Here is a 17721-nt window from a genome sequence, read left to right as displayed (position 1 = left end):
GTAATGCTTAAAAAAAACAATCTTGGAAGGTAAGACCAACACAGGGTCGATTTTTGAATATAATGATTTAAAAAAAACCATTTTTGGAAGATAAGATCAATGCAAGGATTGATCTTTGAATATGATGATTTATGACCCATTTTGGAAGATAAAATCAATGCAAGGATTGATCTTTGAATATGATGGTTTAAAAAGCCAAACTTGGAAGATAAGACCAACACAGGGGTTGATCTTTGACTATAATGATTTAAAATCAATTTTTGGAAGATGAGGCCAATGCCAGGATTGATCTCTGAATATAATGTTTTGGAAAACCACTTTTTGGAAAATATGATCAACACAAGATTTGAGACCTATTTTGGGAGATAAGACCAACACAAGGGTTGATCCTTCAATGCAATGGTTCAGAAAACCTATTTTGGAAAACATGACCAACACGAGGGTTGATTTTCAATGCAATGGTTCGAAAACCTATTTTTGAAAACATGATCAACACGAGGGTTGACAAAGGTTGAACCAAAGAATATTTGAATTCTTTAGTCATAACAAAGACTTTTTGAAATTTCATGATTTTTGAAAAGCCCTCATAGGTAATATCATTTCTCTCATGAATGATGTCCGGATTAATCCCGCATTCTGAAAAGAACAGGAATTTAAATGTGATTTTAACAGAAGCTGATGAAGAGATTTTTGAAATATAGATTTTAAAAAGCGAATGCTCCTATGTGGCAGAGGAAGAAAGTATTGTGATATTAGAGATATAAAGGAAAATTGACATTTCATTAACGAGCAAAACTGATAACAAAGGACTGAAATATTTATAAGCACTTTGACCAAAAGGTCACAAAAGGACTGGGCTGACTGGCCCCCTACAAGATGACTTGGCAAAAAGGGAAAAGGTAGGAGAATTCTGACATCTTCAGTCTTCTAAGTAGCCGGGGAGAGACTTAGTCATGACGGCTAGGTCATCTTCCTCTTCATCTTCAGCAAAGAGACTCTTGTTGACGCAATCCTGAACAATATTTTTGAAGACGAAGCAGTGATCGGTGTCATGCCCCACTGCTCGATGAAACTTGTAGAACTGATTTGTGAACCTTCCCATCACCGTAGGAGGATCCACGACTTTTGGGAGTTTAACCAATCCCTTGGCCAACATGAATTCGAGGGCTTCTTCGAGCGTTTGCTTTAGAGGAGTGAACTCACGGTCATTACTCCAACCTTCACGCTTTATCTTCTCCTTTTGCGGAAAGTTAGACTGAGACGGCTTGTTATTCTGCTTGGAAGACTTCTCCCTTTTAGCTGCGCCGTGGTTCTGGCCATTCTTGCTGTCATTTTTGTTTCTTCTGCTACTGTCATGATCATTGCCAGAGGTATCAGCTGCATGAGTGAACTGCGCTTTCTTTTTCTGATCTTGGATATTTTTGGCAAGAGGCATGCCCTCGTAAAGCCCACTTTCTATTCCTGCCTCGAGCCATTCGGCTCGTTCAATCAACTTGATAAAGGATTTTGCTGGATAAGTGGCAATGAGGCTTCTCAGGGGCTGAGAGAAATTGTTGAGGATTATTTGCAATGCATGCTCCTCTGGAATGGGAACTTTCATCTTGTTGCAGGTACTTCTCCACCTGTGGATGAACTCTCCTGCTCTTTCTGTCTCATTTTGCTTTAGGTTGTAAAGGTGATTGAGCGTAGGGGAAACCTCAGTGTTGAATAGAAAACGCTCAATGAACATATTTACTACCTTATCGAACTCTCGTAGTTCGATAGGATTCACATGATCAGCATACCATCTGGCTGCTACACCCTCCAGACTGCGAGGAAAACAGATGAACAGAGCCCTGTTATTTTTCCTAAAACGGCTGCACTCTGCATAAAATGTGGCTAAATGGGCTTTAGGGTTGCCCGTTCCATCAAATTTGAGAAACTTGCGAGGAAGATTTTCCAGGTTATCATCCCCATCTAGACCATCGTAAAAATCTTCGCCAGTATAGGTCTGCTTGCCCTTACTCTTGGCTTGAATATCCTTAATAGCTCGATTTATCTCCTTCATCTGCTTGCTCATCAGGTCCTCTGCTGGAGCCCCAGACTTGGCCTTGTTGACGGATTCAGGCTCTTCTGCAGCTATTTTTACGGACTGCTTTGGAGGATTCTGTCTGTAGACAATCTGCTCTTCCTCTTCTGACTCTTCTTCGACTGACTCTGATTCCTCCGAAGTAGTGTCTGGCTGCACCTTCTTTTTAATGATTCTGATTGTCTTTTTCACAGGCTTCTTCTTTAGCTTGCTTTTAGGAGCTGCCTCTTTCAGCTTGGCCTCAGCTTGCTCCGACATCATCCTTGCCATCATCTTTTGGAACATATCATACATAGCGGGGTCGATGTCATCTTTCTTATTCTGACCCTGTCCCCTGACTGATTTAGGAGAGCTCATCTCTTCCGCCTCACTGTCGCTGAGTTGAGGATCTGTTTCTTTTCCCGCTCTTGTCGTAACCATTTTTGAAATATCAGAACTCTCAGTGGAGAAAAAAAAAGTGGAGGTTTTTAGACCAAAGAAACCTTTTGGAGAAGTTTTGACAAGAGGGAAGATTTAGTTTGAAATTTAAAAAATTGTATCCCATTACTAGGGATTGAGTCACCACAAAATTTATGACAATTAGTTTGTTTACTCCACGAGGGAGAGTAACCAACTAAAAAAATATGAAAAAGAAAATATTATTTTGAAAAGGATATCTCTTGACGGAAAGAGATTTTTATGAAAATATAAAAAATCAGAAGAAAATAAGAGAATAGATGAAATTTTGAGGATGAATGGTAAAGATTTAAAATTTTAAGAACTTCCAGGCAGGATCAGAAGAATTTTTGAAGAATTTATTAGAAGAAGAAGAAAAGGATAAAGAAAAATACACCTGGGTTTTAAAAATAAAGAGGAAATTTTGAAATATATACCCAGGGTTTTGGAAAATATAAGGAAGATATAAAATATCACACAATCATAGATATACAAACAAGGATACACAAACAGCACTCCCTAAAGCTGACTCTATATGCAATATTTGGAATGGCTGATAGGACCTTAATCCTAACTCTAAGATTTATATCATCTGTTTCCAATCAAGGTACGCCGATATACTCAAGCCGAAGCTCGAAGTACGTGGCATAAAATATTTCTCCGGTTCTAAGGTAAAAGGCTTCCCAACATCCTTGAGCACCTACCGATATACCTCGGACTATGGCCCTTAGGTACGTGGTAGGGGGGCACGAACCCAAATAAGTGGTCCAGTTGTGAGGCTCTCTCAGGAACTATGGTTCAGTGAGACAGCCCAGCAACGTGAAGACCAGGACGATATAGGTAGGGATGTTTTCAAAATATGATCAACATGCCATAAAATCAGAAGGCTCTAATGCAAGTCCTAAAGAGATAGATTTTAAATGAAAAGAAGCATACACTTGCATACATTGTTTGCATTCAATTCCTAAAATTAAGGAGAGTTGTATTTAAGACCTAAGTCTAATGTGAACATGGATAATCTCCTCAATATAGTCCTACCAAACCATATTTAGATCCTATATGCAATGATGTCAGCTTTAGGACAGAGTCTAGGCTCCTAAGGTTTTGCATGAAAATGTAGCTGACATATGTTAGAATAAAGACTTAGATTATATAAAAGCAAAGAAAAGGCATAGATCCAACCGGACGAAGACGAGTCCCATCACGGTCGCCAAAACTGTGATCATCGCAAAAATTTTCCTATTCTCTTGTTGGTTTCTCTCTCTTCCTTCTCTTTTCCTTTTCTAACCTCTATTCTCCTCCTTTTTGAAGGGAAGAAAATAAAAGGCAGAAAAGAAAGAGAGAAGAGAAAAGAAAGAAAGAGAGAGAGAAGAGAAACTATTTTGCGCGGTCTCACTTGACCTTAATTTGAAAACATTTAAAAATTTAACTCGCCTCCATTTTTGAAAATATTGCGGGAAAATGGAGAGACGGGATTCGCTCGTCGGTACGAGGTTCGACCGTTCCTGGCGCCTTTACCAGGGTTAATCGAACCAAGGATCGAATCTATGCCTTTTGCTTTGCCTAAATATAATCTAAGAATTTATTCTAACTCTAAATGCACAAAGAATCATGCTTGTGCAATGCAAGGATGTATGCTCCCTTGAAAATTGATTAAGAAATCTCCAAGTATTCTGAGATGAACTTGGTAAAGAAGTGAAGAAATGATCTAACTTGGAACTTGAGATAGATCAGAGGAGTTCTAAGTTTTTGAAGTAAATTAGGATTTGGAAGAATGAATGAGAAAGAATGACTTGAAGCTTTGAAATGAAGTTTCAAAGTCAAGATGGTCTTTGAATTTGAATTTGAATTTAGGAAAGGAAATGAATACTTGAGATGGAATTGAATTTGGATTTCTGAAGCTTGGGATGGATCTGAGATAATCAAACGGTATTTAGGAATAAAAATGGATTTAGGGAGTTCAGATGAGATCTGAAAATGGAATTGGATTTGAAATCTAGAATTGGGAATGGAGTTGGATCTAAAGAAGGATTTAAGATCTGAGATCCGAGATAAAATTGGGTTCTGGATCCTAAGATGGGTTTGATTTGTAAGTTGGATTCTGGATCCTAACATGGATTTGGATCTGAAGTCTGAGATCCAATGTAGAGTTGGATTCTGGATCCTAACATGGATTTTGGATCTGGAGTCTGAGATCCAAAGTAGAGTTGGATTCTGGATCATAACATGGATTTGGATCTGAAGTCTGAGATCCAAAGTGAAATTGGAGTCTGGGTCCTAAAGGAGAATTGGATCCGAAGTCTGAGATCCAAAAGTGGAATTGGACTCTGGATCCTAAAGAGGAATTGGATCTGAAGTCCGAGATCCAATATGAGAGTTGAATCCTGAATCCTAAAGAGGAATTGGATCTGAAGTTTGAGATCCAATATGAGTGTTGAATCCTGGATCCTAAAATGGATTTGGAGTTAAATTCAAAAGATGAATCAAGAATTTCCAAGTTTAATTTGAAATTTGGAAAATGAATTGAATCTTGAATATAAAAATGAATTTCAAAGTTAAATTGGGTTTCAATTTTAAGATAGAATTTGGAATTTGAAATACAAGTTGATTCTGAAGTTTCAAAGTCAAATGGGACTTTGAAATTGAATTCTTGAATTCTTTTGAAAAATAGAGTTGAATTTGAATTTATGAATGGGGTTTGATCTGAGAAATGAATGAAAGAATTACTTGGATTTATGAAAAAGAACTTAAAAATATGATACAATTCTATCTAAATGATGAATGAATTTAAAATTTTGAAATTGGATTTTGAAAAGCTATTCCATTCTTTAAATGAATTTAAAATAAGATTGAAGATATAATACATCCTTGACTATGGTCATTGAATGTATTATATAATAATCTATATTTAAATTCAGGTGAAGAATAAAACACATTTGGTGCTTTTATAGAATTTAAAATGAAATTAACTCTCAATATACCCTGACTATGGCCATTGGTATATATTTTGAATTAATTTTAAGTTAAGTTCTGATAAAAGGAGAAAATATTTAAGAAAAATATGATGAATTTTGAAAACGGATCCAGTGTGGATCCAATATTATTTCGTAAAAAGATAAAAATACTAAGTTTTGTCCACACCCTGACTATGGCCATTGATATGGATCATCAACTTAGGATTTATTTACCTCTTACGAAATGGTGCACGTGCCATTCATGTTTCACCATTGTGAGATTTTGAGAAATAAAGGAAAAATGCATGAAGAACAAGCGATTTGTGAATTTATAATGCCCATTCATTCTACCTAAGACAGGAAATGTAATTTCTTATTCAAATCTAGCTATTATAACTTGAATCTGATTAAAAATTGAAAGAATCTCCAAGAAGATAGCTATTTTCATGTATTTCCTGCAAAACACTTGGTTAGCATAAACAAACAGAGGAGAATTTGCATATATCATGTTGATTTCAAAGATACGAATTATAAAACATTTATATACTTACCTTATGTTTAATACTCTAACAAAATAATGTAGGTGTTTCAAGGCATGGAAGGGTAGCCAAATGTATTTACATATATATATATATATATATATATATATATATATATATATATATATATATATATATATATATATATATATATATATATATATATAGATAACATGGAGGTAGAGGAATGTTTGATGTAAACAAGATGCTGCAGTATAAATGCCTACAGAGTTGTGGTTTGTTGGGGATAAAGTGTGGGTGTTAGATATGCTGTGTAGGGATAAGCTAAGTAGGAGTTATATACATGTAGTGGCTGTAGCATATACATGGTTGTGGCAATGCTATCAGATGTATTGGAAGTGGAGTTGGACAGGAAAAAATGACTTGTGATGAAGAAGACACCAATGGTGAGGCTATCTCGGCATATGATATAAAATCCAAGTCTAAAAATGACATCAGATCCCAGTCTTTTAACTCAAGAATCAAGATATGTTACATGGACCCTTTTTCTTGATGTAGATATGTCATTTGGATACGGAAAAGTAGAAACAGGTACATTAGCTACTTCAGCTTCAAACACACAGTACATTAATGTAGGGATCTCTATTATTTCTAATGATCAAGCTAAATCAGATATGGAAATCGAATTTCTGTGTGAATCATCCCACAGGAAAAGCATCTCTAAGTTACCAGCTGTTACTTGGGATGAGGAGATTGAAGATGTGAGGCCTGCCACTAATTCAAGTTTCAATGTTCTCAAGGATGAGAGCTAAGCTACAGCAGCTGCCACAGCAAGTTCTCCTGCATTACATTCAGAAGAAAATCTGTTTATCCTTGGAAATATAGTTCAACATGTGGCCTTGGTTGATGGTGAAAATAAACCAAAATCATGTGATGGTGAAAGCCAGGATAATGATGAGCCAGACAATTATGTGGATATTTTGACATTGCTGGAACAAAACTAAGAATTCTAATTGAGCTTTAGTGCTTCATTCCATCAGAAAGAAAAGAAAAATTTTCCAAACATCAATTCAAGAGTCTCAAGTGGGTTGAAGTGGAAATGGGACTGATGTTCATATGGCAGAATAACTTCCAAACTCTGTCAGAGAGTGTACACTTTTGGGTGGGTTAATCCATACCATCTTAAGTTCTTATTCTGTAATACTGTGACACATCTCTCACAGGGGTGTACAGCGTGGATGCTGTGGAGGACATGTGGCTGAATGCCAATGCTGGGAGCGAAGATGGTGCAAGGAAAGTGCATGAAGGGGCATGGCTGAAAGTGAAATGATGGATGGTTAGTGATGGCAAGGATGCTGTGAGAGGAATGAAGGCATGTATGTGCTTCCAGGAAGGTGAAACTGCACTGGTATGGAAGATTTTGTATGTAAGTTGATACACTCAGAGAGAGGTAAGTTGCCATAAACTGCCCCTGCATCAAAACAAGCTTTTAAATGTAGAGGTCCTGCTGAAGCAACTGCAACAATACTTTAACCGAACGTCATTCTCTATTACAAAGAAGACAGACACACCGTACGTTCATGTAATCTCCCCTATACGACAAGCACTTTTTGTGTTAGAATGTGAAAACCACTGAACATTTTTAATCTCTGCCAAACATTTTTTTTTTTACTAGATTCATTGTTGCAAAAGGCAATTTTATTCTTGCTGCAGAGAATTGTTATCATCGCAAAAATTTTAACTTTTTGTGAGTCAAACTGACCTTTGAAAAAGATTTTGAAAATAACTCACCTCCGTTTTTAAAATGCGGGATTATTCCGAAGAATGGGACTCGCCTGTCGGTACGAGGTTCAACCGTTCCTGCCACCTTTAACAGGGGTAATTGAACCAAGGATCAATCTACTGCTCTGCTCTATTCAACTTATCTAAATCATATTCTAATTTCTAAATGCACATAGAATCAGGCATGTGCTATGAATTTTCTGAAAATACATATTTGAAAACATGATGTTTGCTTTGAATAACTGAAATACTTAGAATAGATATCACATGAAAAATCGTGAATTGAGATTTGAAATGTACTTCTGAGAAAAGTAAAAATCAATTTCTGAAGAAATGTAAGGATTTTTTGAAAATCGATTTTCAAAAATGTGAAATAACTTTAGAGAACTTGATTTCTTTGAATTCAAACTTTGAAATTGAAAATATAACTTAGAAAATCGAATTTGGAACTTGGGAAATACTTGAAATATCATTGGCAAATCCATATTTTGAGAAAATCGATTTTTGAATAAGACTTAGAAAATTTTAAGAAAATGAACTTCTTTGAATTGAGATTTGAATTGGAATTGGCAAATGCATGAAATGAATGAATATGGATTTGAGGAATTGAGAAATACTTTTTGTATTTTTGAGAAATGCAGTGCATTTTTGAAGTTAGCCTAAGAGTGTAGGCTGAATGTGGCTAATGTGAAGATCATAAATCTGGGTATCATTCATATTCTGACTATGGCCATAAATACGAATTCCACCAAGTTTATAAACTTCATAAAAGCTAGTGTATGTGCCATTCATGTAGACCATAGTGAATTAATAAAATGTGCATGAATGACAAACATAGCAGTTATATATCAAAGTTTAAAACTATATGCAATGCATCCTATTCTATGCAGGAATTGAAATTATTATTCCAAAATTAATTATAATTTACATCACTAATCAAATTTAAATACATGAAATTAAAATCTTCAATGTACCTGCAAAACTAGAAAACTTTGTTAGTGATGATATGTTGGCTTTTCTAGATTTATCCAGCAATATCAGGAAATTATTGGATTTTGCCAGATATAAGCCTTTTTGCCATGATTCCATTAAATCAAAATGATAAAGTATGAAATAAAATTGAATAAATAAGGAAGATAAGATATGAAATTTCGAAATTGGGGTCAAAATGACCAAAATACCCCTAATAACAAGACTATGGCCTTGAAATTAGGGTTTTCAGAAAGATATTTGGTAAAATGCAAGTTTTAAAATACAAATAATGATGAATCAAACTAAATATGATGTGACATGATTAAAAATATGAAAATTAGTGTTAGGGATTTCGAAATTTAGGTCAAATGACCAAATTACCCCCGATAGCAAGACTATGGCCTTGAAATCAAGGTTTTTAGAAAATATTTTGGTAAAACTTAGGTTTTATGCACTAAATGAAATCAAATGAACATCAAAATTAACCTAAAGTATCCTAATATGATTATGAATATGATTAAACCCTAAAAATATATGCTTATATACGAAAATCCAAGAATATCACAAATTTTGTGATTTTTTCAGTGTTTTGGAATTCTTCGGGTGCCCTGTTTTGCAATTCAAGCCATTCAAGCATCAAACGGATTCTAAAAATCCTCAAAATTGGTACCTGCACTTTTGATAACCTTAATATAAAATTAGAATTATAAAAATATTTTTTTGGCATTAAATTAATCCGAAAATAGCATCAAACCCTAAAAATATGCTATTTTTGACCTAGTTCACCAACCAGTCTCAGTCCAAGACCTGAACCAGGGGTCAAATCTCCATGAAAATTTATGAAATTTTACAAAGACTAACTAAGAAGAAAAACAGAGATTTCCCAATTTACAGATCGGAAAAATAATCTCCGGTTAGGGAGAAACCCTTTCGGCAATCTGAGCTAAAATATATCACTCTTAACAGGGATTAAAACAGCTATTCCAGATTGAAAATACAGACATAAATAGCAATACTAAACAAAAATCGCTGACATTTTAGTGGTGAACAGTAGACAGAAAAATAACAATACTCACTTTTTACATATCTAAAATCGAATCTGTGGTTTGGGATTTATGACTAACACAAGTCTGATTAGGGTTTTGGTAAACCTTAACGAGCTTTAAATTTAAAAACAGATTCTCTAAAAGGGGAAAAATACTAAACAGTAATAAAAAATTCTGAAAATTTCACAGTAGACATATCTATTCAATGTAAATCCATATCACTTTACAGATCTAAACTAGGATATAAGATGAGAGAAATATCATCACATCAAGTTACCTTCTTGATTTCAACCACGATTTTAAAGCTTTAAAAACCCGATTTGATGTCTGATTTTTTTGACAGGGTTCCCGAGATCCAAAACCTCTGATTTTTCTACAGTAACTCAATAACTCATGCATGCACTACATATAAAAAAATCAGAAATAAACAATGATAACTTCAATCCGAAATAACATTATCTTTACTGTTCTAAACCTAAAACACACAGAAATTTAAGAAACTTGACAAACCATGCATTAACTAATGTAAATAAATAAAATAAACCATAAAACAGTAAATAAAACTTATTTCTATGCTATAGAACGTAAAACAAACATAAATAAACCATGAAAATAAAATAAAAATAGGGAATCAATTGCTGAAATTTGATATCACCTTTAAAACATAGATTTAACCCATTAAAAAGGGTAAATCATATATTTTATTGGTTAATAATGTAAAGAATCATATTAAAATTAATTCTAATGGATTAAAATCTCTGTAAATCATCCAAAACAGGGTTAGATCACATTCTTGGATCGTTCTTGCTGATTCTTGAGGTTGAATCCATGGTTTAATCCATGAAGGGGATGACACCAATGGCTAAAATTGATTTAAAACATGAAAAAGTATTAAATAAAACTAAAAAACATTAAAAATATTACCTTGGTGCTTGCAGCTGCAATGGAGGAAGGTGGAGGTGCTGGAGAGGATAGAGAGGCCACGAAAATTTGAGAGAAAAGAGCCCCCCTTTTGGCCCCCCTTATGTCCCTTTTTATAGTTTTTCAAAAAGTCACTTAATTAGGGTTAATTAAGAGGTTTTTCATTTTTTTAGGACTCTTTCTAATAAATCCACTAAAGGCAACGATTTTTTGTGGTTTTCTAACCCTAAATGAACTCTAATTAAACCTTAATTAACACCTAATTAAACCCTAAAAAGTTCAAATGTGGTACCACCTAGTATGGACCCACATTTGGTTTTTAAAACCTAAATTTAAAACCTTTAAAAAACAATGGTTTAAAACTTAAATAAAATAAATTTTTAAAATTGATTTTGACTCCTCTAAACCTCTAACCTAACTAGGACAATGACAAACCCTAGTCTAGCCCTGACTTACTCGAATATGGCGCCACCCCGAGTGGGCCCTACTTGAGTTTTTTTTTTAAAAAAAATGATTTTAAAACTTGAAATTGAGAAAGTTTTCAAAAGATTTTCAAAAGTAAACTTTGAAATTAAAATTTTTGAAATGGCATAGGGTCCTAACTGGGTCAGGACTCCTCTGGATATGGTACCAACTGAGTGGGCCCACATCGAGTTTTGCAAATTTTGAAATAAACACTGAAAATACCTTTGAAAAGGGGTTAAAATTAATAATTAAAATTCAAGATTTTTGAAAATAGGGTCTCAAGCGAACTGGAACTCCGGGTTAGAGTCCTGAACTCTTAGGACTCTGAGATTTTAGATTTTAAAAGCCAAATGAAAGAATTTTCAAAAGATTTTATCAAGAAATGATGAAATAAGTCAGAAAACACAGTTAGGGTTAGACTCCTAACTCGACCGAACTCTAAAATAGAGTCTTGAACTAACTGGACTCTGTAAAATGACCTAAATTTTAAAAATAATCGAAAAAAACTGAAAATGGAAGTAAAACAGACTTAAAAACAGACTCCTGACTGGATTAGGACTCTGAGACAGAGTTCTGATCGGACTGAAACTTTCAAAAATTTGAGAAATTTGATGAATAGAGGAATTCAGAAGCGATACCACCTCAATGGGTCTCATCTGTGAATTGAAATCGATTAAAATTTGAATTTGAAATGAATCCAGATTGTTTCCTTGAGAAAATATTTCGAAATATAAAGTCCTGGGGTTGAAAAATGACAGAGTATTGAATAAAAACCCAGGTTTTGAAATTGATTTTGAAATAAAGCTTTAAAATTCAAATCTGGATTAAATGTTTTGAAAACAGGAGTGTTGGATCTCGAAAATGAGATGGGATGACATGCAATGCTATGCGATGCAATGAAATGGTATGCCGAATGCATGCAATGATATGCAATGACACATGAAATGTAAGTACTGGATGAGGGTGAAAATTTGGGGTGTTTACAGATGCCCCTCTTTGCTGCTAAGCCGGTTGAAAGCCGAGCTTAGTGGCAAAGAAAACACACCAAATTTGGATTATAAAAATGCCCCAGTTAGATGAATCTGACTGGGTATGAAAGAATTAGTTCAAGTGATGATGATAGATATGAAATGAAGAATAAGGAGAAAATTTTACTTCGAAAAGAAGTGAGATTCAGGTTTTGCCCTTAACCTGGATGGGACAGAAAATACCTCGTGTAGAAACGAAGCTCAGGTTTGACCCTTAACCTGACCGGGAAATGAAATACCTCATCAAAGTGAAGCTCAGATTTAACCCTTAAACTGATCGGGCGGAAAATGAAATACCTCATCAAAGGAGGCCCAGGTTTGTACCCTTAACCTGATTGGGCAAAAAATGGAATACCTCATCAAAGGAGGCTCAGGTTTGTACCCTTAACCTGATTGGGCAGAAAATGAAATACCTCATCAAAAGAGGATCAGGTTTATACCCTTATCCTGATTGGGCAGAAAATGGAATACCTCATCAAATGAGGCTCAGGTTTATACCCTTAACCTGATTGGGCAGAAAATAGACGGAATCCTCGAAAGAAGAGACCGTGATGGAACCTTCGGATTTCCGCACAATGAATCCGATAGGGGTTTTGCAAAAGGAATGAAATTGGGGTCCCTAAAGCTTGAAAAGGGATTGATTTTGGGCGCCTCATTGCTGAGACTAATTAACTTTTGAAATTGCCTTTTGCTGAAATTGGTGGCTTAACCTCAAGCCGAAATTGGACTGTCTATGGTGGGACAGTGGGGACACAGGGAAGTGTGCGAATCTGAGAACCCATGCGCTCCTATTATACCAAAGAAGGGAAGGAATCTTGAAAACTCCCGTAATCAAGTCCTAAAAGGGATAACAACTGATGTCAGGATGCGCCAAAGATGAATCTCAAGCTCTCGCCTCACGCCAGGATAGCTAGAAAATATTGTCAAAATGTTGAAAATTATTGTTGATTCAAAATAATTGAAAATAATGCACATTGTTTTGAAAGTATTCCCTCTTTTCTACCTGAAGTATTAACTCTGACTGGGCTTAACTCCGTAGAATCAAGATTCGAATTCAAATTGCTTGCGATTGGCTTTCTTTCAAGGAAGCTATCAATTTCCTTGATATGGACGGGAAAGAAAATATTCTTGATATTGCGAGAGCTATTGGTGAAAGAATATTGATAAAAGAATTTCACAAAATTAAAGAAAATTCTTGATAGATTTGGCAGTCTGATATCCTGGGATTCTTTTCTCATGATGATCTTTCTGCACTCTCTTTTTAGCAGATTGGAGCTCTCTTGGATTTTTCGGGAATTACATCATCCTTCATTTTGGAGATGTCCTGACTTGTCTCTCTCTTTTTTTTTTTGGAAGGGTACATCACAAACTCTTTCATCTCAGAGATGTTCTGATCCTTCTTTTCTCTCAGAAGTTATCATGATGATTATTGGCTCTTTGGTAGGAAATCTCTTGGTGATAGCTGGAATCAAATATCTTTTAGGGTTTGTCGGTAGGCTCATCACACTCGCCTTCATCTCGACGATGATCTGAACTTTCCCTGGAAGGATCCGTCACAAACTCCGTCATCTTGGAGATGATCCAAATCTTCTTTGGCCCTGGGGGTCGACTCGCTTAATTTGCCTTCATCTTGACGACAATTGAGAGATCTCTTTTGCAGCTTAGGTGATTGAGGAGATATGGAGATTGAGTGGATTTTTTTGTATCACCCAGGATATTTCGACTGCTTTATTTTTCAAGAAAGGTCTTTAAAAATGTGCCATTGACTGCGATCAATATCAATCACTTATGGCTTTGCAACATCATTGAGTTTTCTTTACTGGCCATATCGCGGATTTATTCTTCATCCTTTTGGTTGGCCAATAGAAAGATTTTGAACTTTGAATCCTTTTTCGCGAAAGCTTTGTCCTTTCGGAAGTAATACTGAGGGTATTCTGAGGTAATAATTTTGTGCAATAAAGATTTTTGAAATCAATAAATATTTAATGACAAATTGGCAAAACTTTCTTGAAATCCTTTTGTGAAAGCGAGCATTTGAAGCACAACGCAACACATCCATGACATAAATTCTCTTCTCCTTTCCCCAAAGGAGAAGATTCAAAAAATAGAATTGGGAATTACTCCTCTCTTCCCTGAAGAGGAGGTGTTTGCAAAACGAACTTTCGAAGAGAAATTAAGCTTTCGTCAAAACTTCCTAACATTAGGCTTCTCTTATGGAAAGGGGGCCGGAATTGGTGAGGTTGGTAAATTGGTCATGAAGAAACGAATTCATCACACTCTCCATGAAAAGAGGGTCCTTCACGATGAAATGGCCTAGTCTGAAATTATGGTTACAAGGAAAACGAACTTTCGTCGAAGCTCTCCCTGACCTAAGGGTTCCTTGTGTGAAATTTGGAATTTTGTTTTGCAAACGGTTCACAAAGGCACGAGTCCCTTCAAACTCTCCCTAAAAAGGGGCTAAGTGAAGGAATTGGATAGCATGCGAAAAGAGCGAGTTCCCTCGAACTCTCCGTATACAAAGGGTCTCTCGCAAGAGAAATTTTTGGAATTGGTATTGAGTGACCAAAAGGTCGAAATTTGGAATTTGGAATTTTGAATTTTGAATTTTTGAAATTGGAATTTTGATATTTGAAATTTGGAAGTTTGGAATTTGGAATTTGATATTCGGAAATTGGAAATTGGAAATTGGAAATTTGGGAATTGATTGACCCGAAGGTCGAAATTGTGAATTGGTTTACTGAGAATGACATGGGTTCTATAGGGATTCAGCCTAAGAACGACATTGGTTCTATTGAGAACGGCATTGGTTCTGCAGGGGTTCGACCTACAAACTATCAATTCCATAGGAATTCAACCTAAGGATCATAGCTCAAGAAGGAATGATTCCAACTTGTGAGCTTTGAATGGACCAGGTGCTAAACTGGGTTTTTGAGGGAAGATTCGAATCAGAATTCAATTCTTCAAGGAAAACTAGATGAATTGGATTTTGAAAGGCAATTCGAGTCGGAACTCGGATCTTCTAGACCAACTCTGAAGGAAAAGAAAACTCGAGTCGGAACCCGAATCTTCGAAGGAAAACCAGGTCCATTGTGGAAGGAAAAGAAATCTGAGTCGGAACTCGAATCCTAAAGGAAAGGTAGATCAATTTGGAAGGAGAAGAAATTCGAGTCGGAACCCGAATCCCGAAGGAAACTAGATTAACTAGAAGGAAAGAAGATTCGAGTCGAAACTCGGATCCTGAAGGAAAACTAGACCGGTTGGAAGGAAAAGAAATTCAAGTCGGAACTCGAATTTCGAAGGAAAACTGGATCAACTAGAAGGAAAGAAGATTCGAGTCAGAACTCGAATCCCAAAGGAAAACTAAACCGGTCAGAAGGAAAAGAAATTTGAGTCGGAACTCGAATTCCTGAAGGAAAACTAGATCAATTAGAAGGAAAGGAAATTTGAGTCGGAACTCGAATTCCAAAGGAAAACTAAACCGGTTAGAAGGAAAAGAAATTCGAGTCGGAACTCGAATTCCTGAAGGAAAACTCGATCGATTAAAAAGAAAGGAAATTCGAGTCGGAACTCGAATCCCAAAGGAAAACTAAACCGGTTAGAAGGAAAAGAAATTCGAGTCGGAACTCGAATTCCTGAAGGAAAACTAGATCGATTAGAAGGAAAGGAAATTCGAGTCAGAACTCGAATCCCAAAGGAAAACTAAACCGGTTAGAAGGAAAAGAAATTCGAGTCGGAACTCGAATTCCTGAAGGAAAACTATGTTAACCAAAAGGAAAGAGCATTCGAGTCGAAACTCGAATCCCGCAGGAAAACTTAAACCGGTGTGGAAGGAAAGGAAATTCGAGTCGGAATTCGAATTCCGAAGGAAAACTAGGTTAACCAGAAGGAAAGAAGATTCGAGTCGGAACTCGAATCCCAAAGGCAAACTAAATTAGTGGACACTGAATTTTAAAGTGTACCAGTGCAAACACCGGATTTTGAAAATGTGCCAATACTAGCATTATGTTTTAAAAAATTATCAGTACGAATACCGGGTTTTGGAAGATTACCAGTACGAGTGTTGGATTTTGGAAGATTACCAGTACGAGCACTGGATTTTGAAAGATTACCAGTACAAGCACTGGATTTTTAAAGGATACCAGTTCGAGCACTGGACTTTAAAAGGCTACCAGTACGAGCACTGGATTTCGGAAGGATACCAGCATGAGCACTGTATTTAAAAAAAAGTACCCGTACGAACGCTGGGCTTTGAAAAAGTCTGACCAGTGAATACTGAATTTAGAGGGTTCGACCAGTAAAAACAGATTCAGGAAGTTCGACCAGTAAAGACCGGATTTAGGAAGTTCGACCAGTAAAAACAGATTCAGGAAGTTCGACCAGTGAAAACTGGATTCAGGAAGTTCGACCAGTGAAAACTGGATTTAAGAAGTTCGACCAGTGAAAACTGGATTCAAGAAGTTCGACCAGCGAAAACTGGATTTAGGAAGTTCGACCAGTGAAAACTGGATTTAAGAAGTTCGATCAGTGAAAACTGGATTTAAGAAGTTCGACCAGTGAAAACTAGATTTAAGAAGTTCGACCAGAGAAAACTGGATTTAGGAAGTTCGACCAGTGAAAACCGGATTTAAGAAGTTCGACCACTGAAAACTGGATTTAAGAAGTTCGACCAGTGAAAACTGGATTCAAGAAGTTCGACCAGCGAAAACTGGATTTAGGAAGTTTGACCAGTGAAAACTGGATTTAAGAAGTTCGACCAGCGAAAACTGGATTTAGGAAGTTCGACCAGTGAAAACTGGATTTAAGAAGTTCGACCAGTGAAAACTGGATTTAAGAAGTTCGACCAGTGAAAACTGGATTTAAGAAGTTCGACCAGCGAAAACTGGATTTAGGAAGTAGGCTTCACCCGAAGGTTGACCGGTAAAAATGGTTTTGATAAAAACTCGGCCCGCAGGACGAACTTGAAAAAGGTTGGTTTTTAGAAAGCGCTTGATGATTGTAATGTGAGATTTTCAATCTTTTACCCTCACGCTGACCTAGACAAATGCCACGAGTCTCAGAATTCATCCCTTATCCTAAATGGGTATTGGATTGATGCAAGTTGATGTATGCAAAAATGCAAATGAATGCATGCAAATGCAAAATGATGTAAATGAGTACACATGTGTGCAAAATGAGAGATTTGCTTGTACCTGCCTGCATACAGGATGTTTTGAAGACAATTTTTAAAATAATGCCCCAGTGTAATGGGGGAGTAAGATATTGGATGAAAGGATAAATAATTGATATTTGAGGAATGTTCTCTGAAGATAACAGTGGAAAGATTGACGATGTGCTTCTTGATGAATTTGGTAGACACACTGAAAGAGGTTACTCCTTGTAAAAAGACATTTTGTAAAGAAGGAGAAATAGAAAAGATGATGCCAAACTATGAGGAAGATTGATAATTTTATTGATGAAAGAGATGAGACCATGCCATCCATACAAAATGACGAAAGCAAAATGCAAGAATGAAAGAGTGAGGCCTTGTCACTCTTAAGGGGCTGATGAGCT

This window comes from Nuphar pumila, chromosome 5 (genome assembly GCF_984573655.1).
Source record: "Nuphar pumila chromosome 5, dmNupPumi1.hap1.1, whole genome shotgun sequence".
NCBI classification, from domain to species: Eukaryota; Viridiplantae; Streptophyta; class Magnoliopsida; order Nymphaeales; family Nymphaeaceae; genus Nuphar; species Nuphar pumila.
The sequence above is the reverse complement of the archived record's forward strand: the minus strand, read 5'-3'. Positions refer to the sequence as shown.